Below are 25,274 nucleotides of genomic sequence, written 5' to 3'. Positions count from 1 at the left end.
GAGTCTCGCCGCTCTTACCAGTCAGAAGGAAAAAGAAAACCATTTTTCCGGAATGGGATTCTAAATCTTGTGGAATTGAAACCCTTACTAGACATCGGATCCCCCTCCCACCAACCCATCCACCCAGGTATCGCAACACCGGAGGCTTATCTCTATGTCCTGTATTGTCCCTTCCAAAAAAGACCCAACGATTTTTTCCCCCTCTCTTCCTCCTCCTCCTTCTCTCCCACAAAAGAGATTGCGTTGAAATTGAAAGGAGTTTACAGGAAAGATCCTACGGGGACATTCTCATGGCCGTTCGAGACGTTTGCTGGAACACAATTGCGTTTATAACGAGGAATGCGATATTCTACGTATGATAATGTGCTTGGCAAACGAGGCGGTGTTAAGAAATAAACGACATGTTCCTCCTGCTGCGTTTACGATGTGGAAGGAGCGATGAAACTTTAGAAGTATATTTTTGTGATGTTAGAAAGTGCTCTCAGATGTTAAAGTATATCAGGAATGTGGAAAAGAGATTAAGACCTATGAATCTTGTGTAGGAAAAGCGTATTTAAGAAGTGTAAAGAGAACCTGGGGCATTAGGAGTGCGTTTGGGATGTGGACAGTAATGTTTGGGCTATAGGAAGTGTCTTTGGGATGACGGTAGTGTGTCTGGGGGTGTGGAAAGTGTAACTAGGTAGTTGGAGGTGCACTCCGGGTGTAGGTAGTGTGTGTTTGGCTCGTACGAGGTGTGTCTAGGTTACGGGAAAAAACCGAGATCTAGGATGAAGAATTTGGGTTTAGAACGTCACGCAAGAACCATGCGTTTTGAGGTCAAAATCCAAAACGCGTAAACAAGGGTCTGGGACTTATTATAAAAGTTTCTCCCGGTTGGAATCCAATCAAGGGTGTAGTACAAAGGTCTGGCAGATGCTGTAGATAAGTTCCCAGTTGCAATCCGAAGATCTAAAGAATCTGGGACGCATTATGAAAGTTTCTTGATGAAATCCAAATATCTAGGATGTAGTACAAGGGTCTGAGGTGTAGTACAAGAGTTGTTTTCAGGATGAAACCCAAAGGTCTAGGTAAAGTACAAGGGTCTGGTGTAGTAAAAAGGTCTAGGGTGTGGTTCAAAGGTCTGAGATGTAGTACGTAAGCTCCCAGTTGGAATCCAAAGACCTCATGTGTATTATAAGAGTTAGGGCTGTATAACGAATGTCTGCAACGTATCGTAGGTTTTGAGATTTGAGGTAGAGTGAATATCACGGAATATCCCGGACAGCGTTACAAAGAAAATGGCAATCACCCTTTCGTGTGTGTGTGTGTGTGTGTGTGTGAGGAGGTGGGGGTGCCAGCTGCCAACAGAAAGAAGGAGAGACTGAAGGAAAGATAAGATGATGCTAGGGAAGGGAGAAGGGAGTGAAACTGAATATAGATGAGGTGTTTATACTGTGGAGATGGATATATGCTTGATGGAGCAGAAGAGGACAACGAAGTGACAAGGGTAGAATATCCACGAGGTGGAAAATGAGAAGGAGACGGTGATAAGACGAGACAGTACTGGGAAAGAAAAAGCACACACACACACACACACACACACACACACACACACACACACGTTGAGGGAGTAGCGGAGGAATAAGAAAGGAGGAGCATGGTTATAAAGATGGAAGAAAGGAAGAGGAATGATAGGGGATGATATATATATACATGTATATATATATATATATATATATATATATATATATATATATATATATATATATATATATATATATATATATATATATGTATATATATATATATGTATATATATATATATATATATATATATATATATATATATATATATATATAACGAGGGAAGAGTTTCAGAGACAGAGGGACAGACAGACAAAGAGAGAGACAGACAAACGAACAGAGAGACAGGGAAACTTTATTTGAAACATCAACAAACATACAAACAGGTCAGGTGTAGTTGTATAACTTTCGTCATAATTGTGTCATAATTGCTTACATGTGTTCCATCGTCGTACTGCTCAGTGCTAGGCATGTGGGTAGCTGCGTGGCTCCCATCATAACTGTGCCGGGTTGCCGGCTAGCTCAGTGGATTCTCTCTCGTTCGTGCCAGATATGGGGATGTGCGTCAGTGTTAAGTCTATGGTAACTACAAGGTCTCTATCAGTACAGTGTTGGAGCGTCGTGGTTGAGCGGTTTAGTTGTTGAATTCCTGTAAACTATCGGAATGCGACTATCTCAAGTATACTTCATGGGTGAAATGCAAGTTAAGGTACTAATGTGCTTTAGTTGTCTTTATTAGGTTGAGGGATTGGACTTCTTTTACTGTAAGATCTCTCATGGAACTGCCTTACAAATATTTACTACAGGTTTGCTGATCTGTGACCTTAGATATAGTATAATCGGCTGAATTATCTTAACTATGCGTTTGTGTATAGTAAAAAAGTATACGAACTCGGTTATCAGTTCAGTACAATGATAATTTTGAAACTTTTTTTTGCAGAATGAAAATGAATATTGTTCCTTATTGCTAAGATTTTCGATAAAGCAAATTAAGTCTTATTTTACAGAGACAATGCAGCAAAGAGGAATATTAAAGATAAATGTAAAAGATGGACCAAAGAGTTGTTGACAGGGAAACTTAAAAGTAGTGATAAATGGAAATATGTCATGAACATATTTGACTGGGCGTGTCAAGAGTGCATTAGTTTCAACACTATGGCTATGATACGAACTCATTATCATAGTAGGTTCATCATTATGATGAGACGTATTGCACACGAAACTAAAAGTTAGTAATGTAATAAGATCGAGAAAAGAAAATGCATAACCGATTTAGATATACTATAGAAATGGGCAGAAGAGAAGTTAATAAATTTTAGTGACGAAGAAATTGAATAAGTAAGACGTGGAACATTCACCAATATAACCTTACCACCTCACATGGGTCTAACATGAAAAGATATTGTAAGAAAAGTCAATATCAAAGCTTTGATTATCAGAGACGAGAAACAGGAACGTCATGAGTACAGAGGAAAAGAATCACGCGAATCGAATCAGGTGATGAACGGTATGATAATGAGACCAATCACCTGAAGAGAGAAGAGATATGATGTATAATGTACATAATAGGGAACAACTGTGATACTCCTGTGATTAAAGGTCGCAGCACAGCAAAGGATGACCTGGTAAACTTATTGGTAAAGCAGAAACAACTGACAGGCTAAATTCTTCTAATGAAGCACATGAGCGGATGATAATGAAACACTTGGGCTCATGAAAACTGAGCACATGGGCTTATAAGAATGGAGCTCCTGAACACATGAAAGATTCAACGAGCTTGAATCGTACAGCTTAGTAAGAAGCGATGAAGGAAATGTGATGATGTAAAGCAACAAAGAAAAATGGATATGTGATGATAAATGTATGGCAATATACAAAAGGAATTAAAAGAAGCGTACTAGGGCTAAAAATAAACCTCATTATGGAAGAAACTGGGTCATTAGATGAATCAGAGGTCCAAGTGATATACCAAAGAAGCAACGAACCAATATAATCAAAAGCCACGTAAGAAAAAACAAAGAGTTCAGTGAAACGAGTAATCTACAAGGTGTGGTGCTGAAACCTTGTAAGTGAAGACTGGACAGATGGTTGAAAACAATTCCAGAGAGGTTCAAGATGGAACAACAATGCAGTATGCATGTGGCAGCAGAAAACCTAACAGTATTGCGACAATGTTCGATAAGCAGTGAACGCTATGTGCCACCAATATCATCATAAGCACTGATAATGAGCATTCTCTCTCTCTCTCTCTCTCTCTCTCTCTCTCTCTCTCTCTCTCTCTCTCTCTCTCTCTCCCCCGTCATACCTTCTCTTCTGTTCTACTCACGAACAAACTTTTTCGAGTGTAGACCTTGTGGAATTTACATGATACCCTTTTTTTTTCTCGAGAGCGTGAGATAAGCCAGCCTGGTTCAGAGACTGTGGTTACGCGAGCACTCTAAAGTGAAGCGTAGGGTCACGCGCGTCCTGACGCGAGACAGACAGGTAAATGTAAAAGATTTATCGTGAATAAGAGCTCAGTGGTCATTTAATCAACAAACTTTTAAATTCAGAACGACAAATGTATTGCGTAAAAACGTAGAGATGGTAGATTGTCGATGTTGGATGTGATATGAGAGACAGAGAGAGAGAGAGAGAGAGAGAGAGAGAGAGAGAGAGAGAGAGAGAGAGATGAGAGAGAGATCTGAGAGAGACAGAGATTTTACGTCAGGGTGAACGTCAAGAGGAAATGACAGTGAAACTTGGGAATAAAAATGATCTCAAAGAGTACCACACGACACAAGAATGTGATGGTCAGAGCGTGTACCCGTCTGTCTGCTGGTAGACGGCATCAGCCACGGGGGCAAAAAAAAAAAGAAGAGAAAATGGGGGGACTATTAGAATATAGTCTACCGTATAATAGCATACCAGTTTTCCCCCAGGGTACTATGATATAGGTTTACCGTACACGGATTTGACCGGGAGGGGCTTAGCAACCTAGAGTATATCGGATTCATGGTTTTTCCTAAGAAGGGATGTCAAAAACGTATCTGAATTAATGGGTTAATGTAAAAGAATGTGCTAGAGGAGGAAATTGTAAGTGGATATACATACCGGATCGGTACGTATGGGTTCGAATATTTGGGGCAGGGTGTCAGGCCTACACCCAACCTAGGTGTTCATTCTTCCCATTGGGCTGGTCAGTAAATGGGTACCTGGCTTAAAGTGGGGCGTGTGTGAGGGTGTATCAATATGGTACATATATACAAGGTTAAGAGATGGGGCAACACGACAGGTAAGTGCATTACGCTCGTACACATACATACACATAATATAGGTCATGGAAGAAAGAAGAGTAAGGGGTGACCTGGCGACAGACTTTGAATCTTTAAACCATCTTGATGGAATCATTTTAAAGGATGCAAGGATAGGGCAACCAGAGACCATAACACAGAATTAAGCAAGAGACTTGTTAGAAAAGATATAGAAATAAATTTCATCGTATACGAGCTGTGGATGAAGGGAATAAACTGAATTATGAGATGTGAATGTGGACAATATACAGAGATTTAGAATTAAAGATTGATCGTAGAGAAAAGAAAATTGAGATGGGGCCTCACGAGTGTAAAACCCTCTCCTCGTACATGCAGTATAAAGAAATAGTTACATACACCTATAAACCAACATGAATAGGCTGTTTAAGCGCCTTGGCCCCTATAGGGCTCATTGTTCCTGATGAAGTGTTCTCCATATATTAAAGAAGTGGACAGAGACGCTTGAAACACCTCTTGCAATGTTGTTCAAGATGTCGATGGAAGAAGGTAAAGTGCTAAAGGCGCTGAGGAGCCAAATGCTAAACCTATCTTTACGAAAGGAGATCGAGAAGCTGCGCTGAACTCCAAACGAATGTTAACTTAAGGTCCTTAATAAGATAAACAGAAAGCACTTGGATAACTCTGAGAAGATGAGTAACTGCGTCAGCAAGGAACAACACAGGTTCAAGGAAGAGAGATCGAGCTTGATTTACCTATATATATGAAAGAGTAAACTACGATTTCGACAAAAGAGACTGCGTGCATCTGGAGTCCCTGGAAGGCATGTCGCACTACACCACAAATGAGGCTAGTAAAGAAGCTGAATCCTCAGGCTAGGTTAAGGGTGACTCCTTCGACGGACAGAAAATCAAGTTAGTGGAGGGGGACTTTGGTCGCATGTCAGAGGAGCCTTTCTCGAAATCCGTTGCGCCTGTTTTGGTCTCTGTAAATCGGCTTCCCCATAAGGACTGAACTCTTACCTGAATACGTTTGTGGGTGACGCCAAGGGCACGAGGGAAGGAAAGAAGGAGTGGGAAGAATTATTGCGTCAGCTTACAAAGGGGATCTAAACGAACTCGAAAGTTGTTCTGGTACATGGATGATAATATTCATACTTCGTAGACTCTAAGTAATAAGGATGGAACGTTAGTGAAAGAAAGCCTCAATGAAAATGCTTGATAGTCGGATATGAGTTGTAGTAATCTGTGAGCAAAAGAGGCTTGACTTGGGAGTGGAAATTGTATCTCGTCACTACAGCACGGCAGTAGAAGAACGGTAAAAGGAGACAAAATCCCTCTGACGACGAGTATCAGAACTGCATTCAAGTTCATGGATAAGAGAATATATACACAGCACCCTGTACACATTCTATGCCAGACCAAAACTAGAATGTGTTTCTCAAGTCTGTAATCAAAGAAGAACAAAGAGGCAATAAAGAAGGTCCAGAGGAGGTGACCAATGACGGAACCAGAAATAAGTGAGCTGAGTTACAGGGAGAGATTAGAGGTTACACGTTTGTCCACCTTGGAAGACAAAAGAGTAGTAGTTGACTTGATCACAACCTCTAAGTCTTAAAACCGGTCTGACGATGTCAATAGTGAACATTTCCTTGAAAAAATGCAGAGATTGAACAACCAGAAGACCTGATATGAAATTAAGCAAGAAATTTCTCATACAAGATGTGAGGAAGTACTTAAATAGTACACACACACACACACACACACACACACACACACAATGACAGCTCTTCGCGTAGACATTGCGTGTCTAGCGCTCCATTATACTGGCTTCAGCCTGTTGACCCATTTCTTGACCCCTCTTCAACCCTTGACGCACTGAAAGACATTTCCTTACGTACGTAAGGTGCAGTTTATGGCGAATTATATAATGGATTCACGTGAAACTGGCAGACGATTGGAAACAGTGATTGGAGTTCGTGACACGGCCGGTAGTGATTAGAGCTGTCGATTCACATGTCCAAAGGATCAACGGTACGTCACCAGTGGTTTAGTGATTAGCGTTGCTGACCATCAGCGTTGGCCATCCTGCGGTCGGACCAGCATGGGTTCGAATCCTCGGCGTGACACTCGACCTGCACCCCAATCCAGGTGGTCAATCTCTGCATAGGGTTGGTTGATAACTGGATACCTTAGACTAGTGTGTGTGTATATGTGTGTGTGACTGTATGGTTCTTAGTGTCTGTGTGTGCATGTATTTGCATATTCAACCCTGTGTGTACATGTATTTGCATACATATCTCTGTGTGTGCATGTATCTTTGACTGTACATGTATTTGCATATGTATCTCTGTGTGTGTGTGTGTGTGTGTGTGTGTGTGTGTGTGTGTGTGTGTTTGCGTATACATACATACATACATACATAAGCAGGAGTAAAGGCATGATACATTTGAATTCAGGGTTAAGAGACGGGGCAATCCAATTGTAAAACTCTCTCCCCGGAACACAGAGAAAGTAATCACAAATAGTAATCACTGATGATAATCACTCATACCACTACCCTACAACACATGAAGAGTGGAAGTGGCTGCCATGGGTCATTATCAGACAGAAATCTTGAAGTCTATCATCCACCATCTGTTGTCGTAGGTCATCATCTATGAGAAGCCCATTTGAGTGATATTGTCCACGTAAATGAGGGATCGAGGTAACTGTTTACATTGATTTGTAGGAGTATATTAGCGGTGACCAGAATCCTTTTTTGGGCAGGGATGGTGTGCATGTGGACGGAGCTGGAGGAGTTAAGTTTGACAGGGGCAGGGATGGTGTGCATGGAGACGGAGCTGGAGGTGTTAAGTTTGACAGGGGCAGGGATGGTGTGCATGGAGACGGAGCTGGAGGTGTTAAGTTTGACAGGATACTTGTGATAGAAAGCAGGTATTTTGCAAGACTGATTTAGGTATGAGTCCTTTAGATCCATGAAGACAATGATCACTCAGGTTAGGGAGTGATGGATTCTGGGCGACAGATGAGGGTAAGTTTGGGTGATGGGAGGTGGGTGGTCAGGTCGAGAGGCTGTGGGTCAAGAGAGGCCGCCAGTCAGGTGAGGTCAGATTAGCCGTAGAGGAGAGGTCACAAAAATACTGAAAGGTGATCTGCAGGATCACCTACAGTATATTTTTATCTATACCATCGCCAGAGATATATATAAGCTTAAAGCTGAGGCAATCGACGGCTTACATACTGCAAGAAAAAAAAGCAGACATTTTGGCAAGAACAGAAATCTTCTTGATAGATATTGCGAATACTCGTCTATCAGCATAATTACCATTACCAGGACAGAAAGTTCTCCGCAAAGATAGACTGCACACAACGAAAGTGGTTGAGACATGTTTCGTATGAATGAGTCTAGATATAACCGAATCACTTTTTCTCATGTTGAAAGCTCCAGTCACGGACAAAAGTATACCCAGCCCCCCATCTCCTCCCGCCGAGTGGAAGTATGCACAAGGCACGTCATGGTCCAGTCGGAGCCAGCGGCGAACCTCCACTCGCACCTGCCTGCCCATGCGTGCTAATTGTGTCTTATAGACTTCACCAAGCGATGCATGCGCTTAGGCACCAGATGTCCCACAAGCAACGCCATTCGTTGTTGAGGTTTTAGAGGGGCTCTGGTGATGTTATGGAGCCCCTCTTCTAGCAGGGCACCGTGGGACTTTCGCCGGCCTCCTGCTCCGACAAGGATGCCAAGGTAATTATAATCGTCCTCAGCATTCATGGATCCGACGGCGCTACCCAACCAAGACTTGGAACATCCTGTTCTTGTTGACGTACCAAGTCTTGCGCTTGCCGTCGACCTCCATGCTGAGGGTACGACATTTCCCGGGGTTTACTTGAAGCCCACCCCCCGCGAGGGTCTCTGCCATCACGTTAATTGCCTGTTGCAAGCCAGTGGGCGTCTCCGCAACCAGGAGCAAATCGTCGGCAAATGCCAGTGCTGAGACTTTCTGCGTGGGCACAGCACTCCCGCAGGGCGCAACACTCCTGTAAAAAAAAATTTTTTTGGGAAATTCATCCGCCAACACAGCAACGTACGCGGCTGGTGGCTATGTTTACAACGTCCTGGTTGGTGGAGTGTGGGAGGAGGAGGAGGATATCCGAGGGAGTGGGATGCGCGTGTGAGATGCCTGTCGCTCATGACTGTCAAAATAGGGAGGGTTGTCAGCGGGTGTGTTCATGTCTCTCGTATGCTATCGTGGTGTGGGGGAGTGAGGTGTTCCCCCGAGTCATTTGTGTACTCCCTCCTGTCACTCGAAGCTGCATATGCGAGGTGGGTCGTCCTCAGTGGGCATTAGGGTGTGGCTCATGGCTTCAGAGGTAGGTTTGTCTGCGGGCTTCTATGTGTCGCTCGCTGCTGTGGAGTTGGGATAGGTATGTGGAATGTTGTTAATGGGATTACCTGAAGGAAGGTTCAGTACCTGAGGAAGGGCTGGGCTTAGAACGATACAGAAGGGCATGTGATTCCTTTTTTTTCTTCTTTCGTTTTTGTGTTGTTGCTGGATACTGACGACATTGTCTTCTTTTATCAAGAAAACGGGGTAGAGGTTTGTACCAATGCTGGTATTGGTTACCTTGAAGGTGAGATGTCAGTACGCGTTGTATGAGGTAGTGGCTAGTTCTCTGATTAATATGCTGATTAACATACCTTTGTCTAATCATCGAATGAATCGACAGATTTAATTGGATCGCGAAAATAAAAACCAAATAAAATCATTTGAAAGAAAACGGAGAGTTTGAGAAGTATGAGCCGCTGTATTCACTTAGCTTTTACCTGTGTAAATAGCTTTTACCGGTGTAAATAATTTTCATTATTTTTTTTATATAATCATCATTCTTGTGGTAGACTAAAGAAAAAACTGGTTACATTTTCATTAATCGATAAAAAAAGCTTGCAGTTGGGAAGGTTGCAGGAGATCGAAGATCAAACCATGTTACTTGTAAATGCTGACAGTCGATAGTAGTATTGAACTCATTCGACCATTTCGAGCTGTGTCACTTGCTCTGTCACACAAGCCTCATGCTAACGCTGGTCACTCATCCTCAGTCGGACTGCCATTCATGACTTCCAAATTTGAGTCTGTGTGAGGCTAGTCTGTCTTGCTCTTCAGTGAAGTTAGGGAGCTTTCGATTAACAGATCGGGTGTGATTTATCCAACCTAAAGCGAAAAGATTATGTTGAGGCATACAATAGTGTCTCCATGTTGTTGTTCCCACACGTCCATGCATATGGGTAATGAAGACATTATATATATGTGGTTAAAACTCATGCAGATACCTTTGGCCAAATATATACCCAGTCACAGGTGCTCGCAAAACAATAACAGTGCATACAATTTTGCATATATATTTACTTGCCTAAACATGCCCTTTTGTGCAGAGAAATACACATGCCAACAAAAGAATAGCTCCGTCTGTCTTTCTTTCTGTCTGTCTGTCTGTCTGTCTGTCTGTCTCTGTCTGTCTCTCTCTCTCTCTCTCTCTCTCTCTCTCTCTCTCTCTCTCTCTCTCTCTCTCTCTCTCTCTCTCTCTCTCTCTCTCACACACACACACACGGTGAGTGACACGCCTGCCAACAGTTCAATATCACCCTCCCTGGTATGTGTCATCTCCCCTCCCTCGTATCTACTCCCAACGTAAAACTAACTTATATACTTTTTTCTTTCCTTCATTACTCGCACGGATTCTCTTCCCTCACTCAAGTTCTGACATTTTCTTCTCTTATTTTCTGTCAGTCTTTTGTGTCTCCTCACGTGCTGACGATGGAGGCAAAGAGATCGCACCTGGCTGACGAGGGATGAGAATGAAGATGCAGCAGTTGTCTCTTGTCAGCAGAATATGACGACAGTATACTATATAAAGCCGATTTGAGTTTAGTGAACTTTTCATATCTTTTTACCTTATGTTTCTGAGATTCCCTTTAATCTGCTGTTGTTGTTACCTTACGTCCCCCTCGTACGTGTAACACAGGTTAGGGATCACTTTTTCTTTTTGGTAACAGGAATTAGAATGGTCTTTTTTTTTTTAGTTTCAGATTTATTTTAGGTAATGAGAAATGATTGAGACGTAACCCCCTTTTCTTCGTATCTTTTCATTAATGGTTTTGAATAACCTTTACACCTGTCGACGAGAGTTGATGAAGAAGCCTTCTATCTATTTTTCATCGTCCACGAGGGCTGTTAATCAATAGCACTTTTTCTCTTCAGGAGAGTAAATGAATAGCCATTCTCATATCCTGAAGGACTATTGATTTTTTTTTTCCCCCCATTTTCCATGTGTTATTCTCGTTCGGAATTTTTTCCAAGGTGTCAGAAAACGGGAAATCTTCTCTCTTACCGAAGAGGAATTCTATCAAAAGAATTTTCCTATGGATAAAGGTTCAGATACGAACCTTCGACCAACTGTCGCTTCTCCCTTTATCCCAGCCTCACCAGTTCGTAACTTTTTACAAATGTAAATCTCGCATATAACTGACCGATACGAGATCGCTGCATCATCATCATCAGCGCCATCATCATCATCTCTTCATCTTCATCATCAGTATCATTTTACCTGATTTAGAATCTTCCTCTGTTTGCTTTCACTCGGAGGAACATCATACAGCCTCGGATTCTCTCGGCTTCCTATTGCTTTCTTCGTGGTAAGGGGATGCCATCTGTTTGGTTCAGCTTCTGCACTGGTGGTGTCTATATGCATTATAGGGTTACGGTGACCCTCTTAGCCTGTAGCCTCGCTGCCTCTGTTGTGTATGGCTCCACTGACTCTTTAGCTGGTGGCTCCGTTGATTTTGTAATCAGTGGCTCCACTGACTCTTGCGCTGTGTGTTGCCTCGCTGCCTCTGTAGTCTGTAATTCCACTGTGTCTGTGGCTTTGCTGTCTATATCTGTCGTCGTCTGTGGCTCCACTGACTCTTGTAGTCTGTGGTTTCGCTGATTCTGTGGTCTGTGGCCTCCAATGATTCTTGCTAATTCTGTCGTCTGTGTAAGGATACATGAGAAAGTGAATGAAAAATTTAAAAGTGTTTTCATAGTGGGAGGAACACTGTAGCCACACTGCCACTGAGATGGAACGGGAGGTCTTAGAAAGCGCCGAGATAATCAAAAGAGACGGAAACAGAACATGAAACGGTCTTAACCCATACAAGGCTCATAGTCCTGGTGAATTTTCACCATAGCGAAAAAGAGCGTAGATAACCTTGACAGCCCCTTTAAATATTGATCAAGATGTCAAATGGAAAAGACAAAGTGTCAAGGGAATAGAAAAGACCAAACGTCATTCTTGTCTATAGGAAAGGAGACGCTGAAGAACAGACCAATCTCCCAGACGAGTGTGGTCTGCACGGTAATGGAAAAGGTAATCAGACAGCAAATGGATGACTTCCTACAGTGGAGAATTCGCCCAAGTGAAAGAGAGTTCGGTTTTAGGGAAAGGAGGTCATATGTAAAGAATACACCTCGTTGAAAATCATTGTAATCATCCGAGCTGTAATGCAAACATATGTGTGATGCGAAATTAGTCTTGAAAAACATTCAACAAGAAATGAAAAAGAAGAAGAGAAGAAAAATGGTCCAAAAGAACATGGATCAATTTCTACTTAATCTAATCTTCACCTCAAAACTTTGACGTATCTTAATAAAATCAACCAAGTCTGAATTTGATATGCTGGTGAACTGTTACACCAAACATTATGATGGCTCTCTGACATGATCAATGATTTTCTTAATGTGCCACGTTGATGCCACACGAATAATAGACTGATTACAACGTTTTCATGAAATGTATGACATTCATCTCGATCTTTTCCCCATCGCCTTCATGACACAAGGGATCGAAAACCTTGGCAGTCCCAGACACAAGGGATCGAAAACCTGGCAGTCCCAGACTACTTGGGTGATTTCCACTAGTAGGAAGAGGGGGAGGACACCTCTAGGCTGTAGCTCACGGGCACCTACAGCCTCACTGCAAAGTCACTGCAATATTCTTTTTACTGTTTAAGTGCACACTCTTGCAACATCAAAGTCAATTATCCTCGAAGCTATCTCTACCATTATCACTAATGCACTCGCAACGAGCATACTGTTTATAGCATGGCGATATCCTTCAGCCAGTATTAAGTCTTGATATATATATATATATATATATATATATATATATATATATATATATATATATATATATATATAACCTCAGACGAAATAGCATTATAGCTGCAAGATCTTTGTTTTATCGCATCTTCAAGCAACTTCACAGAATGGTAAGGTAACGATACATATATATATATATATATATATATATATATATATATATATATATATATATAGGATAAACTCAGGTCAGTGTGGAGTTGATTAAGCATTATTGACAAGCTAAGTCATAACAGGTTCACTGGGCAGGATCCCTTTACATACCTGATTGACACGTCGAGTCACAACAGTTCAGCTGGGCATAAGCCTTTTACATACCTATTCTAATATTACTGGATCACTGCGAAAGTGGCCATAGGACATACACATGTTTTCACCATAAGTTTGAGGAATTATGAGAGATCATACTATCTTTCTCTCTAAGGAGCTCTAACTTGAACACTGTGGCAAGCACTACTGTAGTCCATATGATGATCCTCCTTAAGTTTTATGATGAAACAAGGCATAATTTTCTTGACCGCTCCTAACACTATCTTTATGCTGGTAAATTCATGCGTTTAACACACAAATGTGAACACTCATTGACGTGAGACGAAGGGTATTCGAATTACTAGTAATCGAATAGTCATTTCCTTATGTGCGACATAGCCGAGTGAATAGCGTACCCAGCTACCACTTAAATTGTTATGAGGCTCGAATCCTTGCTGGTGGAGGGCATTATGATGTCTGCAGTGCCCTGGAAGGGGGTTGTTCTTGCAGCGGTCTGAACGAACTCAGATATGCTCGTTGAGGTTATAGTACCGAACAGCAACCTAGGGACGAGGGCTCACTGGTGGCAGGAGGTGATAGCTGGGATGACTTGAGAGAATCTGTATGTTAAGAGCTTATTTACAGATCGTTTAACCTGGATCAAGGATAATCTTTACAGTCCTTCTTCTGCATCTTTTCTCGTAGCTCGCATTGTTTGGTGGGCAGGGAGATTATCTATTGAAGGTGGTTTACGCTAAATTTGGAGGAATGAAAGTTGTATTAGATGTTCCTGTGTTTATGGAGTCAATAAAGTCTTAAGTCTACTAAAAATGCAAAGACGTGTTCATCCCAGCACAGCTGATTTCTCCGATAGACACCGATATTCCATAGTTTTGACTATAGAGATGAAGTAAGTCCACTCTTCAAATGATCCCAAAGTTTTTATAGTTTAAGGGCTTTGGATCGATAGATAAGTGATTCTCCCTCATATATCACTTTTCATAAATCAGGATGCGAGTAAAATTTATTAGATAAGTCATGTATATTTTCACTGAACTGTTCAAGGACTATTTTTCCCTTCACTGCAGAACTTAGCTAAATACATTTTCCTTATTTGATTGAATACGTTTTGGTAAGGTATCTTTAGGTATGAAATACTGACGATAGCCATTTAAGTATAATGGCTGACAGTTCTTTTTCTTTCATTGTCTTTATATGAAGCCGTTGTGCTTTGTTCTTAGCTTAAAAGATTCTTGAATCATTAAATTTCAATGTATGAAGAGTAAAGTAAGTTTTTTTCCTTTAAGGATCCGTGATACATATCTCCAGATATGTTAGAACTGCACTCCTTTGTGGAGTGCTGCCTGGAAGCTGCAGGAAGTACATAAAAGAGGTCCTGGCGTTGTTTGATATATAATGTAATCTCATATGTAAAGTTAGGATTGACATATGAACAATAGTTTTTCATCAAATGTTTACGCAGTACTATTTCGTATTGATTGCTTGGTAATTTAGGTTTTAGGCTCGTCGAATTGCTTGGGTCATTTTCCGTCAATGTCACTTTATACCCACCAATGGAAAAAGATATACATCCCTTTACTCGTTCGTGGTTATTCGAAAACCATACATGCCCGCGATTACATGAATGTTTGGTCCCTTGTTAGTTAATCCAGGTTGATTGGTTGTTCGTCTGGGTTCTAGACCTGTTAACTGCTCGGGTCATCAAGGCCGTCAAAATCAATAAGACCTTCTTCAGGTATTTAGGATGATTATAAGACCAGATACTATATATTCCACTAAACTTGTATTTCATTCCACTAAACTTGTATTTCATTCCACTAAACATGTATTTCATTATTACCACTGGATTGAGTCATTGTTAGAACTGCAGAGTTCCTTTTTTTTCTATATTTTGGGGCAAGAATGCTGGTTGGTTGGTTGGATACGTCGTGAACATCGACTCGTGACCACCAGTCGTAAAATCATGATCGCTTCCTTCAAGACGATGACTCCCAGACCATACACGCCCCTACCGAATGCCTATGGCTTCCTGGACATGCGTGTGATTTACTCTCTTGACTTGCCAGCTTATTTCCACCTGAAGTTCTTCATTTGCTGGAGTGATTGTCTTTTTTTTTCTCTAAAGAAAAAAAAAATCATCAGTAATCTATTCTCTTCATCAGTTTCAGTATCAAATCATCAGTAATCTATTCTCTTCATCAGCTTCAGTATCCTATGAATTTCGATATCTTCTTGACTGTATTATGCGTCTAATTTTGTTTCCTATGACATTCTCATCGGTTGACACAAGTCTCCCCATCTCAGTTAATAATAGGAGTGTAGTTGCGTGTCGCTCTCTTAATGAAAACTGTACCGTTGTGTCTGAATATTCCTGAAACATAATAATTTTGACTTAATTGGCTTGGTATTGTGGATATCCCCAATGTGCTCCCTTCCACATATACCACCAGTTATCCACCTCTATGTACTGTGAGCTTCTGTGGTGTGGTGTGGTCTATCCATGGGTACCTGGCTTAGCCCATGGTATACTGTACATCTCTCTATATGTACCCTGTTTTGTGTCCTATAGAGGTGCGAAGTATTTCTTCATGTGAGGTGATGAGTTACTCAGGTTTATACTATCTTATGGGGGCTTAAGTGAACCTTTGAAAGGATCGAATCGCACACAGACCCATGAAAGCGTAATTCTTTCATTGTCCTTTGATGACGTACAAGAACCCATTTCACTGTTAGTCCCGACTGTCATCACTTTCCCTACTATTACGTTGATCGTCTGAGGAGAGAATTCCTTATAGAAAAATGAATAGAAAGGGAAAATATAGAAGAAGATAAGGTTTGAGTACAAATTTCGTTTTTTCTTTCCTTTTTTTTCTCTTCGTCTATTTTGAGGGGATGTTTTCCCTTCATATCCCTCTTCCAATGCATGGCAGACAGTCAATATTGAGAGCTGGTGGTATGTACCAACCGTGTGGCTTGCTGGGGGTAGGTACGTGGTGGTCTGGCTGGGGCCGACCTGGTATGCTTTGGAAGGGACAATTCTTTTCAGCCAGAGTTCAAACGTTGTTTGTACTGTTGTCTATACGATATTTCCCCCTTTATTCTAGGGGTATTTAGGGGTCTGGTCATCGCAAGGTGATGGGATTAAAAACGTCTCTGAGGCAAATATCCTAGTGTTCTCTCTCTCTCTCTCTCTCTCTCTCTCTCTCTCTCTCTCTCTCTCTCTCTCTCTCTTTTCACAGTGGGATCATGATTCGTCTTCGGTGGTACCAGTCTGCCATAGTGGGTCGTTTCATTCAGCTGTCCGTGAAGTACTGATTTTCAAAATAGACGAATTTTACTTTCATTTACGTTCTATGATAATCAATAGTTACAGACATAATCAATGAAATTATAGGTTTCGGTTGACCATAAACTTCATCTTTATCTCATAATTGATAAGCATTTTTGAAATCTATGTCACCAGTTCTTGCAGAAATCATCATAAGATTCGATGAAAATAAACATCATTGCATCTCGCCTTGTCTCCTTTCATCATTGTGTCGATTTCTTTTCTCTCAATTTGCTGCTTACAGTTTTTCCATTAATTTCCTATACATCTCATCATACATCCGTTGACGCTCACCTCTTCAAATTCTCTTTAAAAAAAGTTCAATGGTATCCCATCAATTCGATTCTCCTTTATAGCATTTAATCCATTCTATTCATTTAGGTTTGTGTAGGCTGCTGTCGCTTAGAATTGTACTTGATCCTACTCATGCTCAGAAGCCCATATGATCTGCATATACATCAAAGCACCTGCTGGTCTGCAAGCAGGTGTGTGCATTAATGAATCTTCACTGTATAATACACTGTGGTTTGTTTACATTACTGAATTTTCACTGTATAATACACTGTGATTTGTTTACATTACTGAATTTTCACTGTATAATACACTGTGATTTGTTTACATTACTGAATTTTCACTGTATAATACACTGATTTGTTTACATTACTGAATTTTCACTGTATGATACACTGCGATTATTTTTTTGCTGTTGGCCAAATTGAAGAATTTTTTTTTATCCAGATTGAAAATAGATTTATTGCATCTTTCAACGCGAGTCACTTGACGGATCCTTTTATTTCTAGACTTTTAACCGACGTAGTTTCTAGACCACCGCTTTCGCTAGCTTTTCCACTTAAAATTCCTGTTTTTATTACTTTTTCTCCCAACGGTTATTGACTTTATCTCTTTTATCCAGATTCTCCTTTCATCCTGCACGTGCCTTGACTGACCCAGAATACGTTCATGGACACTTTTTCTTTCCCATGATACATAGGCTGCATAGCGTCCTCGTTCAGTCTGTATGCAGCGTCCTCCTTCATTCTGTATGCAGCGTCCTCCTTCATTCTGTGAGTTCAGGCTCGCATAACCAGTGGCTGAGACTTATTTCTTCTACATGTAATCATGATGAGGAATGCAATTTTTCGGAACCATATCTCCCTGCGGTGTACACCAAACACCAGCACCGCTGAACCTCTTCATATGTAGAGACTTTTGTGTGTGTGTGTGTGTGTGTGTGTGTGTGTGTGTGTGTGTGTGTGTGTGTGTGTGTGTGTGTGTGTTTTATCACTTGTTAGTACAATATGTGGAGGGATTAGGACCCCAAGTTCTCACACTTTCGCAGCTCCCATACTTCAACATTCAAAAAAATTTCATTACTCAGTTTATCCCATTCATCCACACTTCTCATACCTTGAATGCACTTTTCAGTAGAGTGTCTTCTCATGGCCTCTGCTCTGTTTGTAGCTTTCGAAGAGCGGTTCGCTGTCAACACCAACAAACTGTTTAAGAAACTTTTTGAGGTTGATAAACTCTTCCCCTCACTCTTCTCGAAGAACGGTTCACCAATAAACTGTTTAGGAAACTTTTGAGGTTGTGATAAACTCTTCCTTTCACTCTTCTCTCTGTCATGGTAGGCCTCTAACCAGTCAGTGTAAACTGGGTGTCGTATATCTTGTTATCGTCCTCCTGACCCTCTCGTTGTTATATTTCTCTGTGCTTCTCTATATGAGGCAACGAAGCTTGAGTAGCGGATTCGATCTGTTTCCTCATCTATGTATTCAAAAGCAGTTTTTGATTACGTGCTGGCAGATAGTCTGCCTCCTTTAGAGTTCTTCTGATAATGATCTGGTGGCAGGTTAAGCACGATGTTCCTTTCAGACACAGATTCTGGTATCTTATTTCCTGATAGGTTGTATATTGTTCATATCGAGACCCTTTATCATTTTTCTCCCCGCTGTGCCATCACAATTTCTTCCTATGTGTCTGTACTGCATTACATTAATTTCAGTATCTGATCACCTTTGGAGCTTAGCTAAGTCTCATTGTAAGATGATGTCATCTTACTAGTTTTCAAATTTGTTCTTGCCCTTAGCATGGGTCTAGATCGCTTAAGTAGACGACGAAGAGCAAGGGTCCCAAAAGCGAGTCTTGTGGTACACCACTGGTAACCGTACGTATTTGTGAGGCGGTTCCTCCGAAAGTTGTTCCCTATTTCTGTCTACTGATATCCATCGAAGAATTATTCTGCCCTAAAGTCTTCTTACAAAAAACAAAGGCATCTTTACAACCAACCATGTAGTCCAGTCGGTTGACGGACACATAATTCATCCATCCATTTCTCTCGTCTAAAGAAAGAAAAAAGAAAAAAAACAGCTTACGCTCAGGCTGAAGCCTGAAAGACTTTGTTACACACGACCTCCCTTCCCTGAACCAGTGTTGTCAAATCTCTTGGGCAGCTTCTTTCATTGCAGGTAATCATTTAGTTGATTTCTGATTATCTGTTCCAGTGTTTGACAGACCACGCTCATTAGTGTGTGTGTGTGTGTGTGTGTGGGTGTGTGTGTGTGGGGTTACCTAACTGTGTATGAGGGAGGAAGCTTAATCCTTGTGGACACCAATGTCTTGACCTCAAACTTATAACTTTAATTTCTTAAGGTATTTCCTTTTTGATCAATGTTCATCATAGTCCCTGTACTGCTCCTAATGAAAACCTTTCGCACGAACCTAACTCCCATTTTGTCCAAAATCCTCCTTTTTTTTAAGTGACGAACTCCGTCTTTCTCAAGTCTACGTTGACATCATCCAAGCCCTTACTAAGGATGTTAAAGGTGTATCATAAGGCTCCCCCGTGCGTGGTGAGTGCGAAGGCTTGTCACCTCTCTACTTAAATCATCTTTCTTTATTCTGACAATATTTTTCACCCCACCTTTAAGTCGGCTTCTTTAGCAGCTGAGTATGTTTCCTTGTCAGGCAAAGTACATGGCGGGGTATCATCTTGATCATCTTCTTCATATTCTTCAGTGTAATTTAGACATTAAAGTTATGAGTTATCTTTCCCCATGTGACATTTTGGATGATGATTTTTAGGATTTTATCAACGTCTCGGGTACTTTTACAGAATGATTCTTATGACGAATTTCTCAAAAAAAGGAAAATCGAATCCTAATCTCTCGTTTTCACATGTCTTCAAGATAGCCACGAACATTTGTACTCCTCCATTCCTTTGCCTCTACCTCCTTCTCCAGCGACGCAGTGAACAGCGATAGACTGATTAGTATTTCAAACGGTCCGACGGTGTATCTATAGACTTCCTCAACACACATGGGCAAACCTCATCAGAACCATGGATCATATATGGGTCAAGGTCTTTCAGGGTTCTCCTTGTCTTTTCTCTCTGGTTCAGTCCCATCCAAGACGTGTGTGTGTGTGAGTGTGTGGGTGGGTGGGTAGTTGGATTTCTGTATGTATGTATGTATGTATGTATGTATATACATACATATGTACATTCAACAAAAAAGTATCTCCGTGGGTGGATGGTTGGGTTTCTGTATATATGTATGTATGTATACACATATGCACATTCAACAAAAAAGTATCTCCATTCTTGATATAAATTTTGAAACGCATAACAAAGGGTTTTGCTATATCCTCCTGTGGGTGTCATCAGTCACAGGCATGTCTGTTCTCCTTCCTTGGTGATGACGCTACCAAGAGAGGAAAGTTACTGATTCTTCTATATCCCTCTCATCTGGTCTCTCTCTCTCTCTCTCTCTCTCTCTCTCTCTCTCTCTCTCTCTCTCTCTCTCTCTCTCTCTCTCTCTCTCTCTCTCTCTCTCTCTCTCTCTCTCATACTAAAACCTTTCTTGTATTTTGTAGATAGGTCATCCCTGAATAGCTAATAGTCATCAAAAAATGATATAATATCAATCTTCAATGGAATATCAAAGCTTGAAAGAATACTCGGAGAGTTTGGCTGAGTTCAAACACTCGCATTTAAAAAAAGAAAAAAAAGAGAATTTCGAAGATAATGCTTCAGGTAATCTACTTCTCTCACTCGTGTTGCATGTGGTCTTGTTGTTATTTTCTGCTTTCCACTGTCTGTCTGCGTTCGTTGTTGAATGAAACGCCACAACAGCAAGCTACAGTCTCGAATTACTCACGTGATTATGTTTCGAACGTAGAATTTCATCTTATGCTTATGTATGGTCATTCATCCTCCGAAGTCCAGTGATTAAAAGAAAATTAGCATGCATTAATTTGATATTTCTCCCAAGGATTTCATATCAAATATATTTTTGTCTAACATATCATATGTTTGATATTTCTTATCGTTTTCTTTTCATTACCACGCAACATTTGGTTAATGGCAAACCATCGCTTCAGGTTTTTGAAATACGTCTTAGAATGAGCTTCACCAAATTATTGAATTACATTTGTTTGTCCTATTTGAATAAACAAATAACATCTGAAATCGCTACAAAGATTTGAGTATGAAAAAATTTGGTATTTGGAAGAAATTTATAATGCATGCGGAATGCTAATAATGATAATGATAATGATGATAATACGAATGATAATGATAATAATGATAATTAATAATAATGACTAATAATGATATTAGTAATAATGATAAATATAATAACAATAATAATAGAACTTTACAATTTCTCATTTTGAACTTCACTTAACCCAGGGCAGCGATATTGTCCTATTGTCTGTACGTATGTACATTTGCATATGTTTAAGAATGAGTTGAGTGCATATAATTAAAGCTAAAGAAATGTTTTAGAAGAAATGTGAAATACGGATGATAATCATCCATGGTACAGGACAGATTACCAGACTGGAGGTGACCCTTTGTGAGTCAGGGTTTGCAACCATCTCTGGCACGTCGAAAGCCTTCCTCTATCACCCATCCACAAGCACACACACTGAGTAGCCGTGGAGACCCTGTACACTCATGGGACACCACAGAAGGGTTACTACTGTTCTCTATGGAGCAGGCACCACTAGCATGAGCCCATGGGTAGCCATGAAATAGCTATGCACCTGTAGGGTTTGTGCGATTGCGTCTCGGCGCAAGCAAAGAGATGTTAGGATTGTACACTCATGGAGGTCCATTCTCATGAACTTGCTAAACATCAAGCAGCCATTCAAAGCATTCGTATATTCCCGTCATTCACAGGTTCCTCATTCGGTTTGTTGCAACCGTCAAAACGATACAGTAAAACAGTATTTCTCTTCGTCTGTTCTAAGAGGCTTATTGCGTATCTTCTTGTCATGGCTTCTGATCAGACTGGAACTACATGTCAAGAACCATAGTCAGGCGTCGAATTCGTCCAACTGAATCAGTCACTTGTAAGCTGCAATCAGGTCACCTCTCCCTCTCTCCTCTCTCTCTCTCTCTCTCTCTCTCTCTCTCTCTCTCTCTCTCTCTCTCTCTCTCTCTCTCTCTCTCTCTCTTTTCTATGTGTACGTTTAGTATTTCCATGAATATGATGAATAGATGAATAGGCTAGTACATGGATGTGTTTTGAAAATACCTTTGTTGACATTCATCGTGAGACGACACAATAGATACAGGAATGGTGGCTGAATTACAGTGAGGACTATATTATGTGTATGTATTCCCACCGTTGAAGGAAAGAAGCTTTTATTTCAGCGATGAATAGTGTAGTTATTCTCTTCAAAGGAGTTGAGTTCCCTCTGTATTTTTTTTTTTTTTTTTTCAGCCTGTTGGGGTTAGGGTTGGGTCTAAAGGAACCACCTTGCTACCCAGGTTCCTCAAAATTAATTCGGAAAAGAAAATGGCGCACGTACTCAGGTGCTCCACCTTGTGGAAATAGGAAAGGATTGAATGGGTATTTCAAAAAGACTTCTTGTTCGTCTTCACGTTTTCCTACGCTAGGTTCATAGAATGAACTGCTTTCCATTGATCTATCCTACGTCGTCCATAGAACTCTTTGTTTACGACCTCATTCTAAAGTTCACATTCTGATAAACTTTATGGATCATTTTTAGATTTATTCCTAATTCTTCAAGACTCTTGGAGCGTTGGCAATCAAGCCCATCACTCATTCACGGGACGTAGCCTCGTTCGACGCACATACAGTCTTAACACTGGGCAGCTGGAGAACATTAATTATCGTGAACCGTAAGTGGGGCAGTTCGCTATGATTGGATAGGGTAATTTCTCGGCGCGCAGGCTCTCCTTGTCTTCTTAAAGGATGGGGGCATAGGCGTCTTGCGAGCAGCTTATCAGCACGCGAACTATCCCTTAAAAACAAGGCCCCCAGATGGCAAACATCTCCATGTTATATACAGTAAAAGAAAAGACGCAGCAAATCTTTAGTGGTATAATACAGGGTATATATATATATATATATATATATATATATATATATATATATATATATATATATATATATATATATTTTTTTTTTTTTTTTTTTTGCTTTGCCGCTGTCTCCCGCGTTTGCGAGGTAGCGCAAGGAAACAGACGAAAGAAATGCCCAACCCACCCCCATACACATGTATATACATACGTCCACACACGCAAATATACATACCTACACAGCTTTCCATGGTTTACCCCAGACGCTTCACATGCCCCGATTCAATCCACCGACAGCACGTCAACCCCGGTATACCACATCGCTCCAATTCACTCTATTCCTTGCCCTCCTTTCACCCTCCTGCATGTTCAGGCCCCGATCACACAAAATCTTCTTCACTCCATCTTTCCACCTCCAGTTTGGTCTCCCTCTTCTCCTTGTTCCCTCCACCTCCGACACATATATCCTCTTGGTCAATCTTTCCTCACTCATTCTCTCCATGTGCCCAAACCATTTCAAAACACCCTCTTCTGCTCTCTCAACCACGCTCTTTTTATTTCCATACACCTCTCTTACCCTTACGTTACTTACTCGATCAAACCACCTCACACCACACATTGTCCTCAAACATCTCATTTCCAGCACATCCATCCTCCTGCGCACCACTCTATCCATAGCCCACGCCTCGCAACCATACAACATTGTTGGAACCACTATTCCTTCAAACATACCCATTTTTGCTTTCCGAGATAATGTTCTCGACTTCCACACATTCTTCAAGGCTCCCAGAATTTTCGCCCCCTCCCCCACCCTATGATCCACTTCCGCTTCCATGGTTCCATCCGCTGCCAGATCCACTCCCAGATATCTAAAACACTTCACTTCCTCCAGTTTTTCTCCATTCAAACTCACCTCCCAATTGACTTGACCCTCAACCCTACTGTACCTAATAACCTTGCTCTTATTCACATTTACTCTTAACTTTCTTCTTTCACACACTTTACCAAACTCAGTCACCAGCTTCTGCAGTTTCTCACATGAATCAGCCACCAGCGCTGTATCATCAGCGAACAACAACTGACTCACTTCCCAAGCTCTCTCATCCCCAACAGACTTCATACTTGCCCCTCTTTCCAAAACTCTTGCATTCACCTCCCTAACAACCCCATCCATAAACAAATTAAACAACCATGGAGACATCACACACCCCTGCCGCAAACCTACATTCACTGAGAACCAATCACTTTCCTCTCTATACCTTCCACAGAGCATCTCTATCAACTCTATCATATGCCTTCTCCAGATCCATAAATATTATTTTTTATTTTTTTTATTATACTATTTTTTATACTATTCGCCATTTCCCGCGTTAGCGAGGTAGCGTTAAGAACAGAGGCCTGGGCCTTTGAGGGAATATCCTCACCTGGCCCCCTTCTCTGTTCCTTCTTTTGGAAAATTGAAAAAAAAAAAAACGAGAGGAGAGGATTTCCAGCCACCCACTCCCTCCCCTTTTAGTCGCCTTCTACGACACGCAGGGAATATATATATATATATATATATATATATATATATATATATATATATATATATATATATATATATAATTGTCATTATATAGGAGTTATGAAGCACTGGAAATGATATTCATAAGTTTCTATAAGACTGTGAGAGAGGATGATTATAGAGTATTCCTCCAGCTGGTGCACTTCTGAGTACAGGGTAGGTGAATGATGCTACGGGGATCCGGAAACTATCTTTCGGTGTCATGAAAAATAAAGAAGCATTACCCAAAACAAAACAAAAACAAAAGATTATTTGCCTTCGGAATGATAATAGAACAGAAGTCACTCCTGATCATCGAGTACAGGAGCAACTGAAAGGACGTGAACGTATAAACTTCCCGTCCACTGAGTCTGTGATAATTGAGTAGACGAACTGAATCAATGTGATATATAGGGGGCAACGTCTTATGAATAGGATGAACCAGGGTATATCAAGTGGTCAAGCTCAATCCTGAAAGAGTCTGTGGCGCTTATTTTGTGGCCGATAAGCTCTGGTTACAACACATGAACCATGACATCTTATAAAGACTGGACGTGTGCAAATGAAACCGTTGTTCGTTAGTCCCTGGCGCTACCTTGCTAAAGCGGGAGAAACATGCGAGTGTCAGAGAATGATAATCAGAATCATAGCTGCAGGGATGGAAATAGAAAGTGTCATCAACCTGAAACAATATCATGGATTAGGGTCATATTCATCAATCACTTGTTTTTGCTGTAAGATATAAAGGATTGATCGAGACAACACAGAGTTACAGCTCTTACGATCAG

The sequence above is a fragment of the Panulirus ornatus genome, chromosome 4 (genome assembly GCF_036320965.1).
Source record: "Panulirus ornatus isolate Po-2019 chromosome 4, ASM3632096v1, whole genome shotgun sequence".
Classification (NCBI taxonomy): Eukaryota; Metazoa; Arthropoda; class Malacostraca; order Decapoda; family Palinuridae; genus Panulirus; species Panulirus ornatus.
Note: the sequence above shows the minus strand (reverse complement) of the source record.